General features: G+C 44.6%; 1 long non-coding RNA gene across 4 annotated transcripts in view; it reads right to left on the reverse strand.

The window, feature by feature from the left end:
* Positions 1-24,587, reverse strand: part of LOC122185252 — a 50,144-nt gene that overhangs the window by 11,690 nt on the left and 13,867 nt on the right. For 2 of the 4 annotated variants that reach the window (XR_006180807.1, XR_006180809.1), the window contains exons 1-5: positions 19,674-20,158; positions 17,813-17,969; positions 17,225-17,380; positions 16,932-17,132; positions 72-124 (exon numbers count right to left, since the gene is read on the reverse strand). This is a non-coding gene — a long non-coding RNA (uncharacterized LOC122185252). Of the gene's footprint in view, positions 1-71; positions 125-16,931; positions 17,133-17,224; positions 17,381-17,812; positions 17,970-19,673; positions 20,159-24,587 lie in introns of those variants that run through there. The other 2 variants (XR_006180808.1, XR_006180810.1) reach the window with 2 other exon arrangements.

Below are 24,587 nucleotides of genomic sequence, written 5' to 3' on the forward strand. Positions count from 1 at the left end.
GTTTGGTTGGGTTTTTTTTTTGTTAACTCACTAATTTATCTAAGCGAGAAGAAAAAAAAATCAGCACTCACCCAAAATTGCAGACAGACAGCTTCCAACTTCTCTCTTCCCTTCAGCCAACGGTCTGCAAGTGAAAAAGTCAGTGTAGTTTATAGGTGTGTTTTGGTGCAGAACCCTCAGTCTCTCAGATACATGCCTTGTCAATTTGCATTTCGATGCAAAGCTGAGTGAAGCTATTAATTATGCATTTAAATCAAGTACTTCTGCTACACACAATTTTTATACGTTCATGAGATCTCACGTTTTTAATCACATGATAGTTACATGTTGGGATTAGGCAAGTGGCCTTTGATCATGGAGAAGCAGCATGCTGCCAGCATTCACGTGTCACCTTCTCCCGTATTTTATGTTAATGCAAAATCTCCTCTTGCCTTCTCCTCCAGAAAAGCTTAAGAGCAATAATTACCACCTTGTGTATATGCTATCCTAACCTTAAAACTGCCTCTACCATTATAACAATGATAACGAATTAAAACTGAGATATCTTTTGCACTGAAGATTCACTGTACTTTTTCCAGAGAAAAGGACATAGGGAGGACAAGGTTGACAGCAAAATTACAGCTTCCAACTTGCACAACATCATAAAATTGTCTTGAGAAAGCAATTATTGAGCAGGTGTCAGATGCTGCAGAGCAGGCCCCTGCCTCCCCCACCTTCCTGCAGCACTCGTGCAGCTGTGCCACAAACACTCGGTCACAACAAGCTTTCACCTGAGCCTCCTGTCCGACGGGGTCGGTGTATGGGAAGGGAAGCAATGTCTGATGTGTTCCTTGCCGCTGGGGAAATTATGTGCCTGCTCTTCCCTGCAGACCTATTTGGCAGTTTTATGTCATTTGTTATCATTATAGTGCAATGCTGTTAAAGAACAGCGAGAGAAAATGGCCTTATGACAGTCATACACTTCTGGATGTGCTGATCTGTAGTATTTCAGGGCAGCTGATGTTGCTGGGGCTCTGGCAGAGAGATGCAGGTTCCCTGACAACAGCTCAACAGCCACAACACCCTGTGAGTGCCGCACATTCTGCACATACAGCCACCAGTGACATGTATTTTCAGCCTTGTAATCTGTGCCCTTAGAGCTCTGTACAGTTCTCCTGGAAATTTAAAATTCTGCTAATAAAAGGAAAAAAAAAAACCAACAGTGGGTAAGAGATTAATGACATGTGGCATATAATCTTAGCAAATAACCTTCAGCCTTGTCCTAGCAATTCTGTGCTTGCAGTTTGTTGTAAGCAAAAAATAAAAATATTCTCTTTGCCTAATTGCCTTCAAAATATATTTGCATCTACCATTCACTGGAGACAAAAACACCCCCGGTTTGCTCAGAACCAGAGATGGAGCCTGGCTGCTATAAAGCAGCATGGGAAGAACCACGGTTGTCTTTCACTTGGCTAGCTGTTCAGAAATGCTGTGTAAGAGTAGATATCTCATACCCAACTAAACGTCTGCAGTGTTACTTCCACCTGATTTCCCAATAATAAACTATCCTTGCGCCCTGAAGAGCAAGTCACTTATTCAAGAGTGGTATTCAGTACTCCAGCTACATCCACTTTGCACTTCCTCACCCAAACTGTAACATCTTCTTGCATCAAGAAGGGATCTTCTCACCCGTGGACCCACGCTCACGCTGGACATGAACTTGGATTACAGCACACAGGCGTCACAGCCGTGTATTCCTGCTGCAGGATCTGCCTTCTCAGCACACTGCACTGACATCCCAGCACCCAAGGCAAGGTGGACGTGCTAGGCCTGCAATTCTTCATGACAACCCTGAGTGCCTCCATGGGAGAAAGCAAATGTTGCATGCAGCCCGAGTTTAAATACCACTGTTGCATCCCATGGGAGAGTCCTGCTACCAGATAACATCTTTTACCTCTGTTTCCAACTACAGAGATATTTACACTGGGGAACCTCCATCCACCCATCCCCAGCGCATCCCTGCAGCACCTGCCTGCCTCCTCCTGCCCTCTGCCACTCAGGCAAACCCTGTAGAGCCCTGCGAATCTCAGGATCTCATGAGAGTCACCAAAGGACTTGGAATTTGTGTTTAACTTTGCAGATCCCTGCTTTCTCTACCAACGCTTCTCCCCTCACCTCCTTCTTAGCCTGGTTTCCTTTCAGCTGTTTCCCTTTGAGGACCACAGCAGCAGCTGGCTGGCAGCAGGATGCAGCTTGTGGCTCAACTTGTATCATGCAACATTTCAGTGCTGCCCCTCTGCCTCCACATTACTGCAAATGAAGACAACTTTCCCCTTAGCAAAAAAGCTCTGTCTTCCCATGTCTCTGTTCCACATCTTTTTCCTTATTATGAGATCTCCTCTGTTACTTTTTCTACTGGTATAAAAGCAACGACAGACTTATTTTTCTTTCCAGTAAAGGTGACTTACCATAAAAATTTGTACTACTGTATATTTATGTCACGTAGACCAAAGGAATGCTGAATCATAACAGGTTTTGAAGTACAAGAAATAAACACAATGGAAAAGACAGCTGATCATTAAGTAGAATTTTCATAAGGAACTGAATGAGTTACAAGCTTACATCTCATTAACTTCAGTGATGCCTCAGCTCTGGAAAAGGTAAAGCAGATCCTAATGGAGAGCTTCAGGAAGTGTTAACTTGTCTGAAATCCTGGACAGCTCTGAGACATTTTCTGTGGAATTCTGTAACATGGATTTTTACAAACATCATCTGAAACCATAATCCTCATTTCAGTTGAGGGAATGGTGAGAATGGGATTTAAATCCTACCACCTTCAGTGAGTATTACTGATTTTCAGAAGTCTAAACAAGGTCTGCATCTTTGGCAGCTGCAGTGCCAGATTTCTGCTCACAACCACACACCTGGAGGAAAAATTCCCAGCAGATTTTTTAACAGCAGCTTTTCCGCCTGCAGCCTTTTCTGCTGGCCTTCATTCCAAGCAAGAAGTAATACATAAGAAAAGATCAGGGCAGAGAAAGAAGAAGAGCAATAACTGAACTGTCAACCACGCCCAGAGCCAAAGAAGGTTCTTGGATGTGGAAAGCCACAAAGTCCACACAGCACGTTTACGGGCCGTGCAGAACCCAACGGTGCAGGTCAACTCATTGCTCTGCAACACAAATACAAGCTCATAACTGGTATTCCTGGTTTCAGCTATTAAATTATGCTTTCATACTTGCAATCCCATTTGAAGAGGTCTCAATAATGGTAATAACAAAAGGCTTTGTAGGAAAGGGTATGAATAAATTTAGGCCTGGCAGTATAATCTCAGTGGCTTTGCTTGTATCATCAGCTCTGCAAACTTCTGCCAGCTGTTGTGGGAAGCTGAGCCGAGCACGGGCTGCAGCCCAAGCACCAACTGCTCCAGGAGGGGCTCCCAGCACCAGCAGGGCACCTCCTGCACAGCACTGAGCCCCAGGGGTGTCCCTCTGCTGTGTGCACAGCTGCACAACGGCCAACACAGCAACTTCCCAACACTGACCTGAGCATCTCGGGGAACACTGATGAAGGTGCAGATGTTTAAATGCGTTGCTAAATAGCACTGCCAATGATCGTCTTCGATTGCAAGAGCTATCTAAGGCTATTTGCAAGTCTCTAAATGGCAAACTAAAATTGGTTTTGTGGAAAATGATGTCGTTAGCAGTTACTGTACTGCTCCCTATTCTCCCATAGCACGAAGTTCTGCTGTCACACATCGCATGGGAGCAATGATGCAGGAGTGGCTTCTGTGCCTTCAAAGTTCTTCCATATCAAGACTGCCACTGAGAGGGCCCAGGAACATTCAAGGTCATTGACCACAATGAGCTTTTCCTAAACTAAGTCTCCAGGAAAAGACCAGGAGATCTCCAGTTGTATTTTAAAGAGATTTGGACACTAAATTTCCTTGGGAACAATCTGGAAATCCCATCTCAAAAGAGCTTGTAGTTAGTGTGCGTTCTCCAGTGATACACTCTCGTCCATCTAACCACATGAATTCAACTTCCATGAGGTCTCAGATCCCTATCCTCGAGTCTTAGCATGGTTTGGGTTGGAAGGGACCTCAAAGATCATGTAATTCCAACCTCTCTCCTCCTGAAGTCAGTATGAACCACATCCCTTGCTTCTGCAGGCAACGGCTCACTTCAGGAAAGCGACGGGAGTGTCTTGACAGACAGACACCAGGGAAAAACAACAGTTTAATGCAAACATATTACAAACCATGTACAAGTGCATGTTATTTCTTTCCTGTCCCTTCCTGCTCTCTCCTGCTTCTTTCTCACACTTTCAAAATCTTAACACCACTATATTTATTCTCTTTTCCATGGGTGAACCAGCAATAGGTTCGTGCTTTGTTAGCAAGTATAGCAAAAATCTAGGCGAAAATATCCTCCATACCTTATCATGCCAGCCGTCCTTCTTGTTAATGTAAAAATCATACTCCCAAAGAACAAAGAAATTCTATAAAATCATTCTAAATAAAGTCTCAGACAAAGGCTGTATGAACAAAATTTTTTGGTATCACTCTCTAATTCTGCTCATTGCCCCATTTCCTTTGTCAGATGAAAATACGCTTGGACAGCAGGACAGATCAAGCACACCGACCACTGTTCCCTACAGAAGACAGCACACCGTTCTGCTCCCGTGTAAGCTGAGCACTGTCCAAGTCAGGCTGAAGGCACAGCCTCGTCCTGCCTGTCACTGCTGCAGCACAGCCTTGTCTCTATTACAGATGCTCAGTAAGACAAATACTGCAGTTATCCTGGCATAAAGAACGTAACCTTGTGTCAATAAAGGCAAAGAACCTTTTTCTCTTCTGACACATTGTAAACAGAGCATCTTCTAAAATCTTTCACCCAGCTCTGCACTTACACTTAGCAGTAAGCAAACAGAAGCCTAATAGCATGTGTCAAATGATCACCTGACAAAAGGCATGCTTTGAATGAAAATCTTACCTACAGTAGATAATCTAAGCTATTTAATAACTCAAATCATATGCAAAACAAAACTTAGTAACTCGTTCCAATCAATATACATGAAGTCTGCATAGGAACTATGAATGTTCTTTGACAAAAGCCACTAAACAGATGGTATTAAAGAGTTAATAATATTTCAGGTCCTGTTATCTAAACACACAGAATATCTCCCAACACCTCGAAGCCACACTTTCTTTACTTCCTCCAGCTGCACACAACTTTCTGTGACCCCTCTATAAGCACACAAGCTTCTCATCCCACCGAGGCTCCTGAAACAGCCATTTGCTATGGACTGCAGGGGGCTGGGACAGAAAGAGACCAACAGTCAGTTCTCAGGAGGCTGCTACACTTGAGCAGCTCAGAGCCATTCCTGCATATGAACCTGGAATCCTCTGCAGTTTTGATCCCCCAAGCAAAAAAAAAACAAAAACCACATGAGCCAACCCAAACATCTTTCTCTTAAGGAAATCAAAACAAGCAAAGGAGCAGAGAACGTGATTAGAAAGAAAGGATGAGGAAGGGGAATGCTTTTAGGCCATAGGTATTCAAGAGCGGTCATGTTAACTACAGTTCAGTACAAAGAGTAACAACATCACGGAGGAATGAGCATCGTTTATTCCAGACATTAACAGCAAATCGAAGAGCAGATACCACGTGGTGATGGAAATGAAGGCTGGAGGGCTCGGACTCCCTGCCTGCCTTCCTGCACAGCAGAGGGCACACATTTCAGCTGCTGTTTCTTGCATCAGGTTTAAGTAAGTGTAGCTGAGCAAGGCTCTTAGAATTTTCAGAAAGATATAAAATCTGAATTAGATTTACAGAGAAGAACGCCGGAGCCCTTGGCTAAGCAGCTCCAATCGTGTTTTTTCTTGACGTCCACTTTTAAAACCTCATTTGTAATTTGAACTTTCCTGAGTTTTCCAGTGCTCAGACTTCTATTAATACAAATGCACTGTGACAAACCCATGGTGGAATGGACGGCGGGCCTGCCTGTCCTGAATGCCAACAACGTGTGCTACAGATTAAACAAACTCCACTGAAATGGGAAATCCTGCTGCCGCCAGTCTGACAGTGACAGCTTCCACTCTGATGCAGCACCTCATCAGAATAAGCAGCAGTGCAATTAACTCCTTGTTCATATACGATTTGCGCTGTGACAAAGAATAATTTTGCCTCAATGAAGATCTCAGTGCTTGACTTGCAAGTTGTGCAAGCCGTGGAAGCGCAGCCGGATGACTGGCGAGATTCTTTCTGCTTTAATTGCAATTCTGGATAGGAATATGGTGTTCCTTCACACAAAACAGCAATAAATCACATCTATGTCTCCCTGTTGTGTGAGAGAGCAGCAGTGCTCTCAGTGCAACCATAATGCTCGGACTTTCACTCTTCCTCTCCACATATGTGCCACTTACACTGTGACAAGATGGAAAAGATGTTGAGGAAGTTTGCACGTCGAGTTGCCCAATGGCATTTACAGAAATGACAGCACCCACCAGCAGCTGATATACAGAAACTAATAAGCATCCCTTCCTACCCCTTTGTAGCCATCCTTCTGCTTTATTCACGTAACGACTGATAGCTGTGGCAGGAAGCAGCCCGTGATGCCCAGTGGTGACCCGTCCCCCAGAGGGCTCCCAGCCTTCAGACAGAGCTGGGGAGGAAACTGCAAACCACCATCCAAGGCACAGCTCAGTTCAGTGCTACAAAAAATCTACTAACAAAACTATCGCACAAAATTAACTGCAGATACAGCCAGGATGTTACAACATCTCGTTCAACCTGCAGGCCGGGCACAGCAAAGCATACATCAGGACAGACATCCTGACAGACAGACAGGCACAATGCTACCTGCACGTTCCAAGTGTAAAATACATGCAACCCAAGAAGCCAAGACAGCTCTCCATATATGCGCTTCAGTCTGTGTGCACATACAGGACATGTCAGGCATGGAAAAACTCAGCACAACATTGCTCTTTCAATGCAAACTTTCCACACAACATTTTTATAAGATTTTCTTCAAAGTAACGTAGAAAAATCATGGAAAGAATTAAACACTACCTATTGAGCTGGCATTTCAAGAAAGCAGCTAGAATGCATAAATATCAGTAAGCTTCAGAGCCCTAGGTACAAAATGACTTTTTATGGAAAAAAAAAAAAAAAAAAAATCCATTATAATTACAGATGAAAAGCAGGGGGAAAAAAATGAGCTTACACAAGAACGGAGACACATTATAGACAGGATCCTGCTCAGCCGAAAATCACAGCAGCAATTAGCAATTAACATCTCCTGGAGACAAATGATTGGTAAACCCCCAAGCTGAAGGGGGTAATAAAGCTTCATTGTACCATTTATAAAACATTTAACTGCATCATCAATTACAAACATCTCCATCCCTATAAAGGTATTAAAGAAAAAACAAAAACCCTTGAATATAAAAAAGAAGTTGCTGCACAAAGTTGCCAGGAGCACCGTGCTCACACAAACAAATCATGAGAGCTGCACGTTCTGGCTGGTCTGGGGATGCCCATCCCATAGCAGCAGTGATCAGAGCTGCTGGAGGCACAAAGCAGCGCAGAGCAGCACGTTGGCATTGGGTCAGATCCGTGAGCAACGTGTCACCAGCAGCTCTGCAGCTTGGTGGGCTCCTTGCAGTTATTTACGTTGGGAGGAGAACCCACCTTGCAGCCAGGCACAGGCACTGCGGTGCCAAGCGACAGAAATAATCCAAGGGCACCTTTGGCCAAGGAGACCAAATCTGTTTGGCAAAGCTGTCTGCTATTCCAGCCACAGCCGTGCACAGATCAGCCCTTGCCATTCAGAAGAAAATGTCATTTTAGAGACAGAAGACAAAAACTGTTCTCCAGAGGCGAGGTTAACGCCAGCCAAGCATTCTGCCTGCGAAGGCATTTGCCTACAGGTCTCCAGACAAAGAAAAGCAAATGCCATTAGCAGATGTGCTGCGGCAGATCCACCCAGACCTCCTGCTGCCCCTCACCAAAGGCCTCTTCAAAGGCAGAGAGAAGAGAGGCAGCAAACTCTTCTGCTAATGCCACAGAGCCACCGGAGCCCAGCAGCACCGTGGGGCTGTTTGGTGGGGCAGCAGGACAGGCTCTGTCCTTCTGACCATCATCCCAGTGCAGCTGAGGGACAGCCATGCTGACCTACAAAGCTCACAGGCTAGCAGCACTGCAGGAATTACTTCCTAAGGGATAATCAATGCTTCATAATGAATAAGAAAAATCGTATCCACCTGTTAGTTCGTGGTTTAGCCTAGGTATTACAGCATAAAGGTGAATGCTCTTGATTGTTTTGCTTTCTTTTTTGCATTATACATTATTGCGTTGTGACATTACAAAAAAAATAATCTGGATTGCTGTATTTCTGACACGGTACCACACAAACCCTCAGAATACTGTTTGGAAACTGGCTCCAGCATGAATAGAACCACACGAGCTCATGCCATCCCCCAATGCTCAGCAGTTCTGCGGTGAAGAACCTGCAGAGCCTGAAGTGCACCCTGCAGGGCAAGCAGCCGCATCACCCTGCTCCAAAAGGACGTGGGTAGCAACTGGGCAAGACCCTCCAGGAGCCCTCAGGGCTGAATCAACCAGAGAAACAAGCACAGAGGACGTTAGGCACACCCAAACCCCAGTCATTCTCACACTGATTTGGGGAGTGCTTTGTGATAGAACAACCATGCAATCAGAGCAAAGCACTTCTGGCTCATCAGAAAAAAAAAAAATGCTCATATGCTGCAAAACCACCAAGAGCAGATCAGGACAGTCTGCAGACACTCTGCAACCCCATGGGCAGCAGCTGGAAAACTGACAAGAAGTTGCAGCAGTTCCTCAGACAGAAGGTTTGTTTCTGTAAGTTCCTGACCCAAACCATCTCACAGCAATGCAACCCCACGCACAGGATCTTCGTTACCTTTGGGGCCACCCCCAAACCTCAAAGAGAAAAACGTGGCTCTGTGTGTGCCAGCGTAAGGATGGAAATCAGACCAATACTCACTACACAGAGCTCAGGTGGGTGGATTGTTGCCTTTATCTTGTTTTCCTGAGCCAGCAGTGACATTCGGGACAGCCAGGCTTACAGCAGGTTATTATTACTACTCTACAGAAGTTGAGATAAAAGCTTTCATTTCTCCTATAAAGAAAGAAGGTGCAATATAGGACACAAACGGCCAACGTTAAGCAGAGCAATTCCAGGTGGCCCTCGGTGTAACAGCAATTTAATGCACAGACATAACATTTATTTCACAACAGAGGACACAAACCTGCCTTACTGCATGAGGCCAAGGATGCAGTGCTGCTGGATGGGGAGGGACACCAGCACCCAGAGCCCCCAGCACTGCCTGCCCCACCTACAGGGCACCAGCACTCCACTCCCACGCTGGTGAAACTGCAGGTCTATCTGTGCTTTCTAATTAGTCATCGGCTATTCCAGTTTTAAAAGCAAGACGTCACTTCGGAACACCTAGAAGCACATTTGATAGCAGAGAGAAGTGGAAAAGAGGGAGGGAATGCCACTGGTTGTGAAAACACAAAGGTGAGCAACCAGCTGCTTCAACTGCTCAGTGCTGGAGGGACCCCTCACCCCCTCGGCTCTGCAGGAGTGGGAGCTGCTGCTGGGTGAGAGCAACGTGCTGCTGGAGGCATGGATGGCCATGGCTTGGGGCATGGGGTTTTCTTCTGTCATCTGCCTCTGCTCTGTTCTTGCAGTCCGTGCATCACACACACGTTGCACTTGTCGAAACGCAGCCGACTGCAGCAGAATACCAAACAAAGTGAATTGCTTTCCCTTCAGGCATTAATTATCAGTGCATCTTGCCATTGTTTTCTTCACTTTTTACATTCTCTGACGTTTCATCCCTTAATTGGGAGCAACCAACCTATAAATAGAATTTCGGGGCAGTAATTGGGAACAGAACTGACTAGCACAGATTAGAATCATTTGGAAAATTTAGCCTCAACCTGAATAATTGTGCAGTGCTTGGATGCCCGCTATACTTCCTTGATGCCCCTAAAAGGTGTTTTTCATGTAATGAGTCTTTGTTGGCTTATGGTAAGAAAAAAAATATTACACAGCATCACAGCAGAGTGGCAAAGCTTTGCAGAGACGTGTTGGTGTATGGCTCCTGAACTCCAGACTGGGTGACTTCTCCCCCATGGAATTCCAATAGGAATAATTCCACATGTCCCCGGTTCACTTTGCCACCAACAGTCACATCCACCCAAGGTCACCTCGGTACGTGCATCAGTTCTGCTGAGATTCTCACCACAAGATGACCAAAGTGTGCACAACAGGCATTCTAAGCCCTAACAGAAGAATTTTCAATTTAAATACAAACTCTCTTCCTCGTTTTTCAAGGAGACTTTGATGTAGCAGTAAATGCAACCCCTGTATTTTATATTGCTGCCTCCATCCACAACAGGAAAAAAAGCAGCAATCTTGGCACTTTCTAAATTATTAAGAAAAAGGCAGGCAGCTCCCATGAAGCAAAGCAGAGCCCAACCAAACCAAACAGCTCACATGAACTGCAGCAGAAGCAGCACCTGCAGACCATTTACCACCCCCTGCCCACAGAATCAGTTTCTTACAGGAAGCCATCAGTGACACCTCCGGAAGGAGAGATCCTGGCATGATAACCAGATTGACAAGCATCCAGAAACCAGTCAGGGTCATTTCACAATGCACCCCACCACCTCGGGCCTATTTTGCACACTCACACTGATCTGTGCACTCACTGCAGCCTCTCCCATCATTCGGTCCTGTTTTTAAGCAGTGTAAAAGCAGCAGCTGCTCCCAAAGCTGCTCTCTTCACAAACATGTAGCTATAAACTTCAAGGCTGAAGCTGTACAGCCACAAACACATTTCTTTCGGAACAGGCTGAAAAACTCCACCAGAAAATGCTCTGATGATCACAGATCTCCTGGAGCAATTTCTTTGCATTTTGTTTCCCTCACCAGCAAAGAGAGGGGAGAGGAGACAGGAAAAAGTGCAATAAAGAAGTGAGGGGAGACAGAGGAAAACAGAAATGGAACAAAAAAGGCACATTAAAGAACTAATGTGGAGCCAGATTAAACAGAGCCCAGATGGTAACATTGGAGCAATTGGCTGGAATATGAGGAGCAGTGGAAAGCGCTCTGGTCCCATTCTGAAGAGGCCCCTTTGTGGGAGGCACTGTCTGATTGCACTGGGAAAGCCTTGCAAGCTCCATGGGAGCAGAGGGAGAAACCAATGCAGACAGCAGACAGGCAGCAGCAGGCCCTCTGAGGAAACATTTCCATTCCGCTGCCTCCACAGAAAGCTGCAGGAACAAGGGACATCACCAAACAGTGTTTGCAAACTTTTTCTACACAAAGTTTTTTTTTAAGTAATTCAAATCTTCAGCTCACATTTCTCAAACCGAGTTCTGGACCCCAACTTTCAAATGCCTCTGCCAATGCCTTTGGATCCCTCTGCCTGAAGGAACAGATTCTCTCTAACAACAAAGGGCACCCAAAGCACGCTGGAAACCACTGCAAAGCCAAAGGAGCAGACAGGTTCTTCTGTAGAGCCAGCAATCGGCTCCTGCTCATGCAAGCCCAGCACCAGGCGTATGATTCTGCAGCCCCACTGCATTTTGCATTTCAGGGCCTGCAGCATTATTGCTTTGGTACAGAATGGGATTATCTCCCTTTCATGCTCCATCTGAAGCGGTGATTAATCCTGGAAAACAGGATTTTTGTTAAATTGTTTTCAAAAAGATAAATACAAGAGCAACATCTATCAGGACTCCAACATTCCCCTCTTCCTCCATTTCCCATCTCTGCAATAGCTGTTATGCTCCTTGCTCTGCACACCTCACCTGTTGGTAAAGGACAGCCAACATCTGATGACTGTTAGTGTGTGCAGCAGCAGCTCAAGGCATTTTTACAGCCTACAGTAAGGGAAAGAGAATAGTAAAATGAAACTATTTGGGCTTCCAAGATTTCGCTTAAATACTTGGAAGATACACCCTGGCTGTACTTTTAGCAAAATCTCTATGAAACCTCCCCCTGTCCATGCTCAAATCCTGATATTACAATGTGCAGTTTCAATTCTGTGCCAGATTCCCACAAGGCTTCACATCCAAACTCACAATAAATCATGGGTAATAGTAAATAAGTTAATAAATCACTCACACCAACTGACCCAACTGAGTGGTGATGCTTCCTGTAGCCCACAGTGCTAAACTTAATTACACTGTTTTGAATAATTAGCTCATTGGCATTCCTGTGCTAAAGAAAATGTCATCAGTAATTTATAGGAGCTGCACAAAGAATAATAGTTCAGAAAAGCCCCGTGTGAGATTAATTAATCTTACACCTCCAAGAAAGTCATCAAAAGGTCCCTGTAATGATGTCCCCCAGAGTTATCACTGTGATGGGCAGAAGTCAAGCCAAGCTCTTCTCAAGCACTGAATGCTGCAGCACTGTAAGCCTGTTGAGAATACTGCTTATGGGAGTTTGCTGGAATCCAAAACGAGGAGGAAACACAAATCCCAGCTCCTGCAGGAAAGGAACACACCGATTTTCCTTTCCAGAAGGCCTCTCCACACTCCCACCAGCATCCCCAGATCTCCTGGCCCTCACACCGTTCCCATGAGTCCATAATCTCTTCAATATTTCACATCTTTCCAGCTTACTTTACCCTCAGGAAATAACCTCACACCCTGGTGCTATCGCTTCACTAAATCTGTTAGCTTCTCTTACCCTGCTTTGCATATCCTTATCATTTCATTATTCTGCAGCATTTTGCAGCTAAGGAATGTTTGAATTAAGTAACATTCACAAAAGGGAGTTATGAAATGAAGGCATCTGATCAACATCAGATGTTCATCTTATCAATACAAATCACTGGCAGGAAGAAGCCTAGGTGCTTATCTTGGAAATTCAGACCTCACAGGCTCCAAAATCCAGGATTCAAAATGCTCTCTCTGTTGTTTTAGCTGAGTGTGAAGGAGAGTCCTGTCAACAATCTGGGCAAGGAAGCAATTGAGTGAAGTCCTTAAAACTGTACATATTTTACACGCACACGACTTCAGTTGCTGTAGAGAGTATTGACTGCCATTTCCAAATTACATTTCTTTTCAAAATATTTCAGTAATAGAGTAAAGCATGCCTGTATGATGCAGAGCAGTCTGCAGTCACAGCTGAATGGGTTTTGGATTGAGCAATGCTGAAGCAGCACTCCTGTTCTGAGATGAGGATTCCAGGAAGCAGCTACTGGCCTACGTCCTTGGTCCAAAATGGAGAGACTGCAATGACTTTTTTAGGAGAAGAATGATGACATCATAAATAAATAATGTGTATTTTTTATCCTGACAGTAGCAGAAGTGAAATACTTAGTGACAACAAGCTCTTCATTGAACCTTGTGCTGTGTGGTGATGTTATCTGGCTGTGCCCTAACACCAAATTGTCAGCCATCTCAGGTCTTTGCCAGTGCTCATGAAGATTTACGTTCTTTGCATCAGTTTGATTAACTCAAACCAAAAACCAAGACAGCCCTTCTGATCCAATTCCTCTGTTCTTCGTTTGCGGTGATAATAAAACAAACACTGAGGAAAATTTTGCTTTTGTCTTTCATTATACCTTACGACAAAGATTTCAAGGCTCAGCACAAACAGAAATCTCAGCAAAAAGAAAGAGGTTGCAGAGGGACACAGACAGAGAGGATGAGAGGTAATGGCCTTAAGTTGTGCCAGGGGAGCATCAGGTAGGATATCAGGAACAATTTCTTCTTGGAAGGAGTTGTCAGGTGCTGGCATGGGCTGCCCAGGGGACAGGGGTGGGGGGTCACTGTCCTGGGGTGTTCCAGGAACATGGAGATGTGACCCGGAGGGACATCAGCAGAGGAGGGCTGGGGTTGGGCTTTGGCATCTCAAAGATCTTTTCCAACCTGAATGATTCTATGGTTCTACAACAGTAGCCCAGAATGTTCTGTGAAGATCATTTCCACAGCGTTGGGGTGGCAGAACCTCAGCCATTGTCAGGCAACACTAAGTGAAAGCAAGGTCTTGCTGAGCACACAGCTCCTGGGCACCGAGCAGCTGCCTCATCTTTGTCCACTGGGTTTGTGGCTTGAGAAACTGTAATCTGCTGAAAACAGTGGAAATTCCCACAGGAAATTTATTTTAAGGCTGAACTGTTTTATAAATAATTCACTGCAATTGACAAGAATCAGAATAAAAAATAGTGAAGTCATCTTAAACTTTTAGATGGAATTTAAGGAAAAAAAAACCCCACCTGATCTGACACAATCGATGCAAAAGTCACTCCCAATACAGAACAAATGCAGAACAAAAGAAGGAGGCAGATGAAAAGGAGCAGCTGTTGCCTGAGACCAGCGAACTGTGAAAGCAAGCATCTGAATGCTCACAGCTGTAATGGCTTTTGCTATGAAGCTCCCAGCACTGCCTACAACGCGCTGCAGGCTGACCTGAGCTACCAGCAAATCAGCTCAGAAATGGCTGGAAGTCAATCACCAGAACCAGGCGCAGAGCATCACAAGAGAAAGACGCCGCAGCCACGCACCCACTTTGCTCTTCTGTTTGCCTCCTGAGTCAGTTCTTGACTTTTCATCTTTTCCTTTTTACCTGAAACCACCAGATGAATCTCACCCAGGAAAACACACAGCCTTCACCTCCAGCATCCCGGGAGAGCCAACAGCATCGCTACCTTTTAATAACCTGTATCTCAACACTCTCAGTTTACTTATAAAGTAACCATGAGATAGAAGACCAACGTACACCATGGCATCCCTGGGACACACTTAGAATCCCAGGTCTGTTTGTCTACCCCAGCTGTGTTTTGTTTGATGCAGAAGCACACTTATCAGAGCCCAGTTTCCATGTCCACAGCCAGTAAAATCCTGTGGCAAAAATGAGTCATTTCAACATAAAACTCAGCAGAAACAAAAAAAAAAAGTTAATTGAAGGTCACTCGTTTGGTTCTTCTTCTTCTTAAAAATAAAATAATAATTGAAGTGCCCCCAGTGACACTCAGCATGGGGTAAAACAAGGCAATTTTGTTACAGCTGATGGAATTAGCATGAGATAAGTAAAGGTTAAATGTCAGCATGGAGCGCGGAGGATTCCAGGAGGGGACAGGATAAGCATAGGGCTGTGGATGCTACAGCCTGCAGCTGGCTGGGGGATTTCACAGCTACCTTAGGATGCTCACTGTCTCTTACAACTGAAGGTGAAATTGTTAAGCTTTTTCTATTTTTCAATGTTTGAAGAATTTATCTTCAGTGCCATCCACGTAAGAGAGCAGATGGATCTGGTGACTTTGAATGCTGCCCTTCACACAAAGCGATCTGCCAATAATTCGGATTATAAGTTACAGCCAATGTGAAATATAAAGGAAGCAAAGAAGATATTGAAATATGAAATAAGAGAGTAATTTCTCAAGGTAAGATCCTAAACAAAACATAGTCAATGAAGCTGAGAAATCCAAGTAGGTTACTCTACAGATTACAGAGAAGAGAGTTCCCCAGTATGCAGATAAAAACGTCAGGAGCAAAGAAGAGTACAATAATATGACATTTCTAAATAAATACAAGTGAATCTAAGCTTTATTATCACATTTCCTTTCTGACAATAAAAATGAGTTGTGAAGAAAAAGAATAGCCTCATCATTCTGCCGGCTGCTTTTATCTCAAGGAATAGGCTCCAAGATTGCATCCTTTGCATTCTGTACTTTCCATCATTCCAGCGCCATCTGCATGAGCAGCTGCTCCCCCCATCGCTGCCATTTACCTCCACAGAGCTCAACACTGAGGGAATGCAGCATCTCCAGCAAAGGCACCCCTGCACCGACTGCAGCTCCAAGATGGGCAATGGGATTTCAACATTACTGCTCCATTTCGCTAATAACGAGTAATTATCTACGTGTTCATTAAGCAACATAAGACTGAAGCAGTGATCCCAGAAGCCCAATCAAATTGCACTTGCAGCAAAACTGACCTGCTAAATCTCAGCAAAGAGAAACCTCACGGGCTGCTCAGGAGCTCCTGTTAAGTCCCACACAAACATAAGAGTGAACAGCACCTTTATGACTGAGCTTCCGTAACTTTATAATGGGCATTTATCTATTATCAAGTTTCACTAAGAACAAAGAAAACCACAAATACAGATACTGCAACCTTACAGCGGTACTCAAGAAGGAAAAATGTTTTAAATTCAAAGTTCATGCTGCATCAGAGGGCCAACCATGGACTGCTCCCACTCCAGGCAGGCCCAGCAGCACTTGGCCTGTGCAGGATAAGGCATGCAGGTAAGCTGCCAGCCCACAAGCTTACATTCAGTAACAGCAATTTGAAGGTGCGTGCATAAAAGCAGCACATAAACGTGCACAAAGAAATCTGTGCATCACCGACGTGTATTTTACATGGCTCTACAAGGGAAGTTCTTACAGAAATTCCTGTAGGAAGAGCTGTGGAATCTCAGGGCAGCAGTGGGACCCCTCATTCCACACCATCCTCAAACCCTGCACTTTGCTTCCCACCTGGCTCTGTGTCTGTCTGCCACCTTCAACTTCCAGTTCATCAGAAAACAGCACACCGAATAGCAAGAAGTCTGTTGCTAAAACCGCATTAGGTTTCTCTCCCCAGAGCAGACTGATATAGAATTAAAAGAGCACCATAGAAAGACGTTTTCCAAACTCTCTATCAGCAGTTGTTTCTCAGTGCCCAGACCTCAGAGCCCCACATGTCCCAGAGCACCATATGGGGCCGTGGATGCACTCCAATGCAACCTCTGCCTTTGTGGAGCACCACCCAGGGCATCACAAAACCAACCCACTGACCACCCCAGAGCAAAGGCAAACAACGTCCCATTCCCCAGCTCCCCAGCGCTGCAGGCACCACCAGGACCAGACACAGTCTGGGGGAATGGCCATAACTCACCCACTGGTGCCGTGCCTTGCTGTTACATCTGCAGACGTGACAGCCTGGCTAAACCCACTGAGGGCAGCAGGAATGTTTTGATTCCATCACCAGAACTGGCATCTAGTTCAGTGTCAGGCTTCACCTCCAGAAATAGTTCTCACAGCTCAGGCAGCTCATTTTCCTCCCGAGCTGTTGGCAGCCAGTTATCTACCACTGCTCCTAGAAGCAAGCGTTAGTGACAGATGATCTGAGGGCTGTTAAACTTGACAAGGATGTAGTTCAAGTCCCACAAAGCCTTGTGCTAGGCCTACCTGGGAAGTGGCAGTTCCTCCTCTCTTGGCACCTGTGGAATCCAGCATAGGGCACCCCCAGCATCACAGTGGGGACTGGGTCTCCTTCCTTCCACCAACGCTGACACCAGTGGGACATCGCAGGGATGCCCAGACCTCTCCAATGATGGATTTGTCCTATAAATACAGAGAACCCTTCAGCCTTTGGTGCACAAAGCAACTCAGTTGGTTACAACAAGAGCCTGGATTATTCATCTCTCTCCTTCACAGGCCCCCAAATTGAGAAATGTTCTCTTTTTAAATTATTCATGACACTATTATTACTGTAAGTCAAAGCACCGTTTAATGAAATAGCATTTTCAAAGTATGTTTGCATTAAAACCAGAATGCCACGTAGTTAAGAAATCATCTCTCTGTTAGTCTGCTGAATTACAAGAAAAACAGGTCCAAATCATGTTTGCAACTTGAGATATAACTCCTCTCTGCTACTCAAATCAATACATCATTTAATTGTGTTCTATTGCTTTCTTTGCTTCCACACGGGGTCAGGAAGGACCCTGAGAACATCCCAGTTGCTGTTTTCCCAAGTCGCTTTCACTCGACACGCACCTGGACTTGTATTTCAACCTTCAAGCCTTCTCCAGCTGCAGGGCAGCAGGGAGACGTGAGCGAGCACACAGCCAAGGCAGGCACTGAGCGTCCCTCTGGGCCGTGCCTCATGCAGAAGCTCTTCCTCTCAGCTCATCTTCTGAAGCTGCCAATGAAACTGTGATGGGAAAAGCATGCAAAGCTATCAGTGCTAATCCCAGCGGATGAAACCCCACGCAGTACCTATGGGCCCCTTTACCTCCCTGGCTTTTTTGAACAGTGGAAGTATTTCTGAAGCACTGGTTGGTCTGAAGTTAGATATCCAGGTTCATGCTCTGTCTTGCACCCCATGGCTTTCGCCTCTCTGACTCCAGCACATGGAACTGACTGCTCTGTTCTGACTTCACGCTGGGAAATATCTGTGGTTCGGTCAGAATCGAAGCCCAAAACTCAAAACTAATACATCTGAAAATGAACTGCAGTTATTTATTCTCCACGAGTATCTACATTCAATTTTTAGGAGTATTTATTTAAAGTTCAAAAAAAAAAAAAAAAAAACAACCCCAGACCTGAAATTAATTTTATCTCATAGGTTGGAAATGCAGTTCAGAGCTTGAGTGAAGAAATTAAAGGAAGGCTGTGCCTCATCCAGCCATCTGTCTCCCAACAGGCACACGGACGGAAACGGACCCTCAGTGCTGCTCCCAGTTGGCTGCAGCATTAAGCCTGACTGCTCTGTATTGCCTTCTAATGACATTCGTTAGGGTCTGGTATGGATACATTCAACCCTGGGAACCAACTGATGACCTTCAGGGGAAAATCTGCCTTGTATGCACTCAGCTCCTCCTCTTGAGTCTGGTTAGAGCAAGCACTGATTTGCCATTTCTCCCGCTTCCCACCAGTGCTTCAATCTGTCCCCTGCTTTTAGACAGGCATTTCTTTTTCAAAATACATAAATAGAAAGATTGCAGAAATTAAGTAAAGATACTAGAAGCCTCCAATTATATAGAAACAAATTGGCACCTGGAGGATCGTATGGCAAGATAAACCTTCCCACAAGTGTTTATTTTTTCTTAGTAAACAGAGACGCTGGAAGCAAAATTACCGCTTCCTACAAACAGCAAAAGGATTTGTTTGGTAAGCTGAAAGCAAAACAGACAAATGTGCCACAGTTATATTTGTATGAAAAAAGCTTCCATGTAGAACTTGAGTCCGTGCAAGTCTCCCAAAGGCATGTTGTGTTTCATTTGCACAGCTGGCATACAGGACCTCCTGCTCAGATCCCCCCAGAGCCACCACCTTGACCAGAGCCGCAGGTCCATCCCAAGGCAAAACAGTCACCTTCTGCACTTTCTTTTCTTCCTTCATGGCCATAAAGAATCCATGTATTTGAAGAAGCATTTTTCCTCCGTTGTGCATCAGTGGTTAATTCACCACACTGAGAAAAGCACTACTTAGAGATCAATTTTACAGCTGGAATTGAAAAAAATATGAAGAATAACCACTCTATTCCAGACATGATGGCAGAGCATGGATTTGAAGCAGTCTCAGACTGCGGAGATGTCACTGCCTGCACCTCCAGCAGCAGCCACTGGCCCCATGACTTCCAGAGGCACAGGAATGGCACACAGAACCAGCTGGGTTTGTTGGAGCTGTTCTCCATCTCATTGTCTTCCATCCATAATCTTACTGTTGTTCCAGCACCCAAATTAGGATACATCAAGATGATAACAAGACTGCAATGCATTTAAAAAATAAAATCCAACGGTGCTGTAATACTTGTGTTGCTCCATTTCCCACTGCTAACTTTCTAAGACAAGGGTGTCAGTTCTTGCAGAGATGCAAAGAGCTGAGTACGTAACCAAACACACAGTGCACTTACTCCAACAGGCAATCCCTGGAAGGACTTTTTGCATCATGGTCACGATGGGAAGAGCACAATGACATCCTCATCTGGGTCCTCTTGTGGCCAGCTGCCCTCACTGCTGCTAAGGACTGCCAGGTTCTGATGACTTTGGAGTATGAAGAATGAAACAAGCTGTCCAGAGATGGAGGTCACACAGCCAACAAGAGAGAGATGAGACAACACAGGTGGTCAGGAAGAGATGGAATGGGAAAAACATGTGATGAAATACACATGACAGGAGTGGCACCAACCCCCTCATCTCCGTGCTGGTACTGAGATGCTAAAAGCAAACAGTAAGAAAGCAAGATGTTCTTTCTCTGCTGCTCCTGAACACAGAGCCCATCTGGCAAAGCTCACAGATCTGCTGTCCAGCCATATTTTGAATGTTTTTACATTCCCCAAATTGGCTATGTCTTCTGATATGACTCAATACATCATACTTCACAGAGGATAAGTAACTTCCTTTGCGTATCTGTGAGCACAGAGCACCATGAAGCTACCCAGAACTGGTACTCACAGCAAAAGAACTAAATAGAGGTCTGCCCTCTCTCTGTCTACTTGTTTTTCACCTAAACACCAAGCTGGCTGAAATGCCCCTTTATGTCTACCAGTGCATCTCAGCCTTATTTTGAGCAAACAGAACATTTCAGCGCTGCTGACAGTACAGTGCTTTAATAGCCACTTACTGAGATCTGCAGGGGTGGCTGAAATCTGCCACCACATTAATCTCATCCTGTAATTAGCTACCTGGGGAAGACATGTATTATTCAGAGGACCTAGGTTAAAGAAAAAATAGCCCCAAGGGTGCAAAACTCCTGACATTCCTCCCTTCCCAACAGCAAGAAGGGATGCACATCCCTCACTGCACTGACACAACATGGGACAGTTTTGCTCTGTGTGCTGCAAAGCGCAGTCCTGACAGATGAACTGAAACATCACTGCGGAAATCAAAACGGCTTCTGATACAAGCACAAACCCCTGCACCTAAAGATCTCCAGCAGCACGTTACAAAGAGGCTGCAAGGTATCATACAATATTTATGAGCACGAGATATCTACTATAGATTAATTCATAAATCCCCCATCCATAATTTATAGTCTATTTACAGAGCAGAACAGTCATCGCACAGCAACCACCACAAATGCATTCACTTAAACTTCAGGGCATTTGTAATGACTGCTCGGAAATAAGAAGGCCATAACAAAGCAGGCACAGTTGAGGACTGAAATGCACAGGAGTATAAAGAAAGGAAAGGCATTTTTAAGGCAACTGATGTGCTATAAATTTTTAATGCTCTATAAAATCTTTCATTTACTTAGAAATATTTATATAACATTAAGTGCATTACTCCAACTCAAAGGAAGAATTAGTCTTAACGCGTTTCATGGAGCACTTGGATTTTCTATCCTGGATTTTACCTCCATACTTAACCCAGCACAAATTATTGTCTAAGATTATTCGTATCAAAGCAGCACACCTTCACTTTCTCAAAAATCATCCCTGAACACAACTGCTGTCTCCAGGGGATCATCCCAAGCATCCATCCATTAGGCTTTTAGGGTAGTGTGCAATAAATTGGATGATTAAAACCTGAACAGCCCAGTAATTCATGCACGTGCAATGCACACTGCATATACATGGAAGTGCCTGAAGGTCCTGCTCAGTACAGGCTTCCTTCTCCTCCACCAGCTGGCTGGAGGAAGACACTTGGCCACAGGGCTCTTATACCAGACAGCAGGTTCCCATCAGAAAACTGACATGTTACAAAGCTGTGGTGTTCCTGCAGCTCACGAGGCCTGGGTTACACAAGGAGTTTGGGTTTCTGGTTCAGTTGCTGTGATAACTGACAGGTGCAACTCAACACAGGGCCACAGCTCTCGTTACTCAGCTAATTGAGCTTCCTGGGACAGTGCACATCATTCTCTTTTTGACGATGGATTTTGTTCATTAAATGTCTTCACAATGATCCTCTGCATACACGCAAAGGTTTTAAGTTGCTGTTAATTTTAACAAGCTCTCAGAGCGAGAAAGAAAGGTCTGGGGATTTTTTTGTTTTTGTACAAGTCCACATTCACCTCCCAGCCAGAGCCGTACCAATGAGTGTCAGAGATGGAACACAGCTGTCCAGGAGTGCAGTTTGCCCTGCACACAAGGCTGCACAGGGAAAGAAACAGCAGAGAAGTATTTTACTGACAGTGGAAAATGTCACATCTCCAGCACAGCTCCCCAGCAATCTGTCACCAAGGCATCAGTGCAGCGACAGCAGCCTGGTTCTGCTGGTGGCACTGCCACTCAGGGATGAGCTCTGTTGTTCACATTGTTTTGGTAAGGAGCTACAGCTAATTAGTTATCTAAACCTTACTTATCTGAGGTTCAATCATCTCACCATCGTCTCTGCCACGTCTATCAGAACTGCTTGTGTTTGCAGCACTAGATCTGGGAGGTAAATCCTCCAGCGTGGTGTTTTTCACTCTTCCAGTCACATTTAATTGGCAGCCACAGACAATGCTTATTTATGTATTTCAGCTTCTTTAGTCTCTGATCACTGCTCTAGTTTTCGTTAACACAATCCACCACATGAAGCAGTGGGTTATTTAAGATCAGTGAGACTCACCACCAGAACCACGCTCACAGTCACAAATGAAATCACTGTGTTTTAGAAATCGGTTGAGCATGAACTTGGAAAGTTACATGGAACGTGTTCCCTTGGTCTGTTTCACATAGTTGTGTAGATGGGAACCCAAAAGAGTCCATCTGGCACTGCTTAACATATCAGAAGGACAAGCCTCCACCTACAAAATCTGCTGTTACGTGTGACATGCATTAATCTTTTAAAAGGAAGAGAAATCCTTAAATGAAACAGGAAAACAAAACAGATTAGGAATGCCGTTCTGTTGACAATACCTCGACCAATTGATGCCAGTTATGATTATTCCCATGCCCCCATGAAACCAGCCCTCCCTCACACAGGTAAAGGGGGACATTGATGGCAGGGACACCTCAGCACTGACACAGCTCAGGTTTCTGGACAAAGAACCGGCTGCCTGACTGCACATCCAGTGGAAGTCTGTGACGTTCAATGCTGCTTCAAAACTCAAGCCTCACAGCCATCAAAGAGCAACAAGAGAAAAGCCATTTTTCATTATACTTTCAAGATGCTGCTGAGACAAAGCTATTAAACCGAGTGCCTGATATATGCAAAAGGTTGAACCATTCCACACACACTCCTTGCGCTGCCTCTGCAATGAACAAAGGTCACTGATGACAACAGGAGGCAGAAATTGGGCTATTTTCTTTGGAAAGGTTGGAGTACATCTGCCGACTCACTTCAAGCCATGTTCATTACCTAACAGGAATATTCTGGCCCTTGATAAATCATTTTTCAAGCCAAGACAGAACAGCTATCTCTAAACCCACCTTATTGTTGCTCCAATGGGCTGACTTATTAAGAAATCCACTTGAGCTCTCACTTCCCAACTCACTGCTGGTGACTTTGGAGAAAAAAATTTCCCACCCACCACAGAGGCTTTCCCCTGGCTACTGGCAGAGCTTAATGCTAATCTGCAGAACATGAGTTAAGAGTAAGTCAGTGTGTCAAGTGTAAATATTCTGTGTCCAGACGTGCTTCAAGTTCAAGGCACAGGGTAACTTCTCCAAAAGCACGATGCTCCCCAAGCCTCACTGACAAAAGTACACACAAGACCCTGGATCAAAGGAGGATAATCAGAAGCCAGACTGGTATTCACAAAAGGAGAAGCAAAGCATTTGGCACATGCATGCAACTGAACTGCATGTGGACCTACTGTGGGTGCAGTGGGCTGTATGCCACTTACCCTGGGAACTGGTAGCATCCACCTTTCCAAAGCTGCTGGCACCAACCAGCGACTGCTGCCACCAATCCATGCATCTTAGTAATCACCTGCATACTCATGAAAACTGCACTGTAGTGTTCATCTTCAAGAAGAACTGACTGAGGGAAATTAGTAATAAAATGCAAGAATGTTTAATTGGCATATTGTTAGCAGAAGGACATAAATTGCCAACTATAATACACCAGGTAAATAAGCATTGCTAGCTTGCTGAGGACTGAAGCGTTATCATGCATTTCACATGGAGTTTTTAATTATTCAGAAAGCAAATGAATTATTTTCAAGCTTGCATTTCCTTGTTTCATGTTGTCCTTGTGGCTTTTAAATATGTTTCCAAAATCTTTTTAAATCCAAGCACTCAGAATTCAGCTTTTCTGTTCTTCTATGACAGCATGGAGCTGGGAACAGAAATCGTTGTCTCACTTTTAAGATCTGCAAGACTCAAATCATACTTGTAAAATCTAAAAATGTCAAGCCTTCAGCAACACAACCAATACCTTTCCATAGGAAGAGCCTGTTGCTGTCAATGTCAATCGTATCAACGGATTTAAATACAGTATATTTAGCATTAGCACTTTTTAGCTCCTCAACTCAAGCAAGAGGTTAGCCAAATTTAGATCTCAACAACCACCGTGTGGTTGGATCAGTTTAATCACTTTTAATTTTTTCAAATCTACCAAGTCCTTGAGTGAGAAAGACCAATCAGAATGGGTAGCTCTGCTTCTGAGACAGATAATCCCCACACTCTTCCCTGACCCATAATTTACAAACTTACAGATATCCATCCCTAGTTGCTTCTTCCAGTTCCATTTATAAAAACTATTTTTTAGCTGGAGCAAATTTTAAAATGCAAGTAAAATCAAAAATGCAATCTCCAATGTTACCAAATCTAATGAGTTGTTTAATTACCCTTGAAACAAGACCTTGTGAAGATCCAACAAACTTTAAAGTGCTGCGTCACCAAACCAACAACCACAGAGATTGCTTACAACACCCAGGTGCAACAATCTGATCTAAGATT

Source organism: Lagopus leucura, unplaced genomic scaffold (assembly GCF_019238085.1).
Source record: "Lagopus leucura isolate 7727_CA_CO unplaced genomic scaffold, USGS_WTPT01 Super-Scaffold_100028, whole genome shotgun sequence".
In the NCBI taxonomy this organism is placed as follows: Eukaryota; Metazoa; Chordata; class Aves; order Galliformes; family Phasianidae; genus Lagopus; species Lagopus leucura.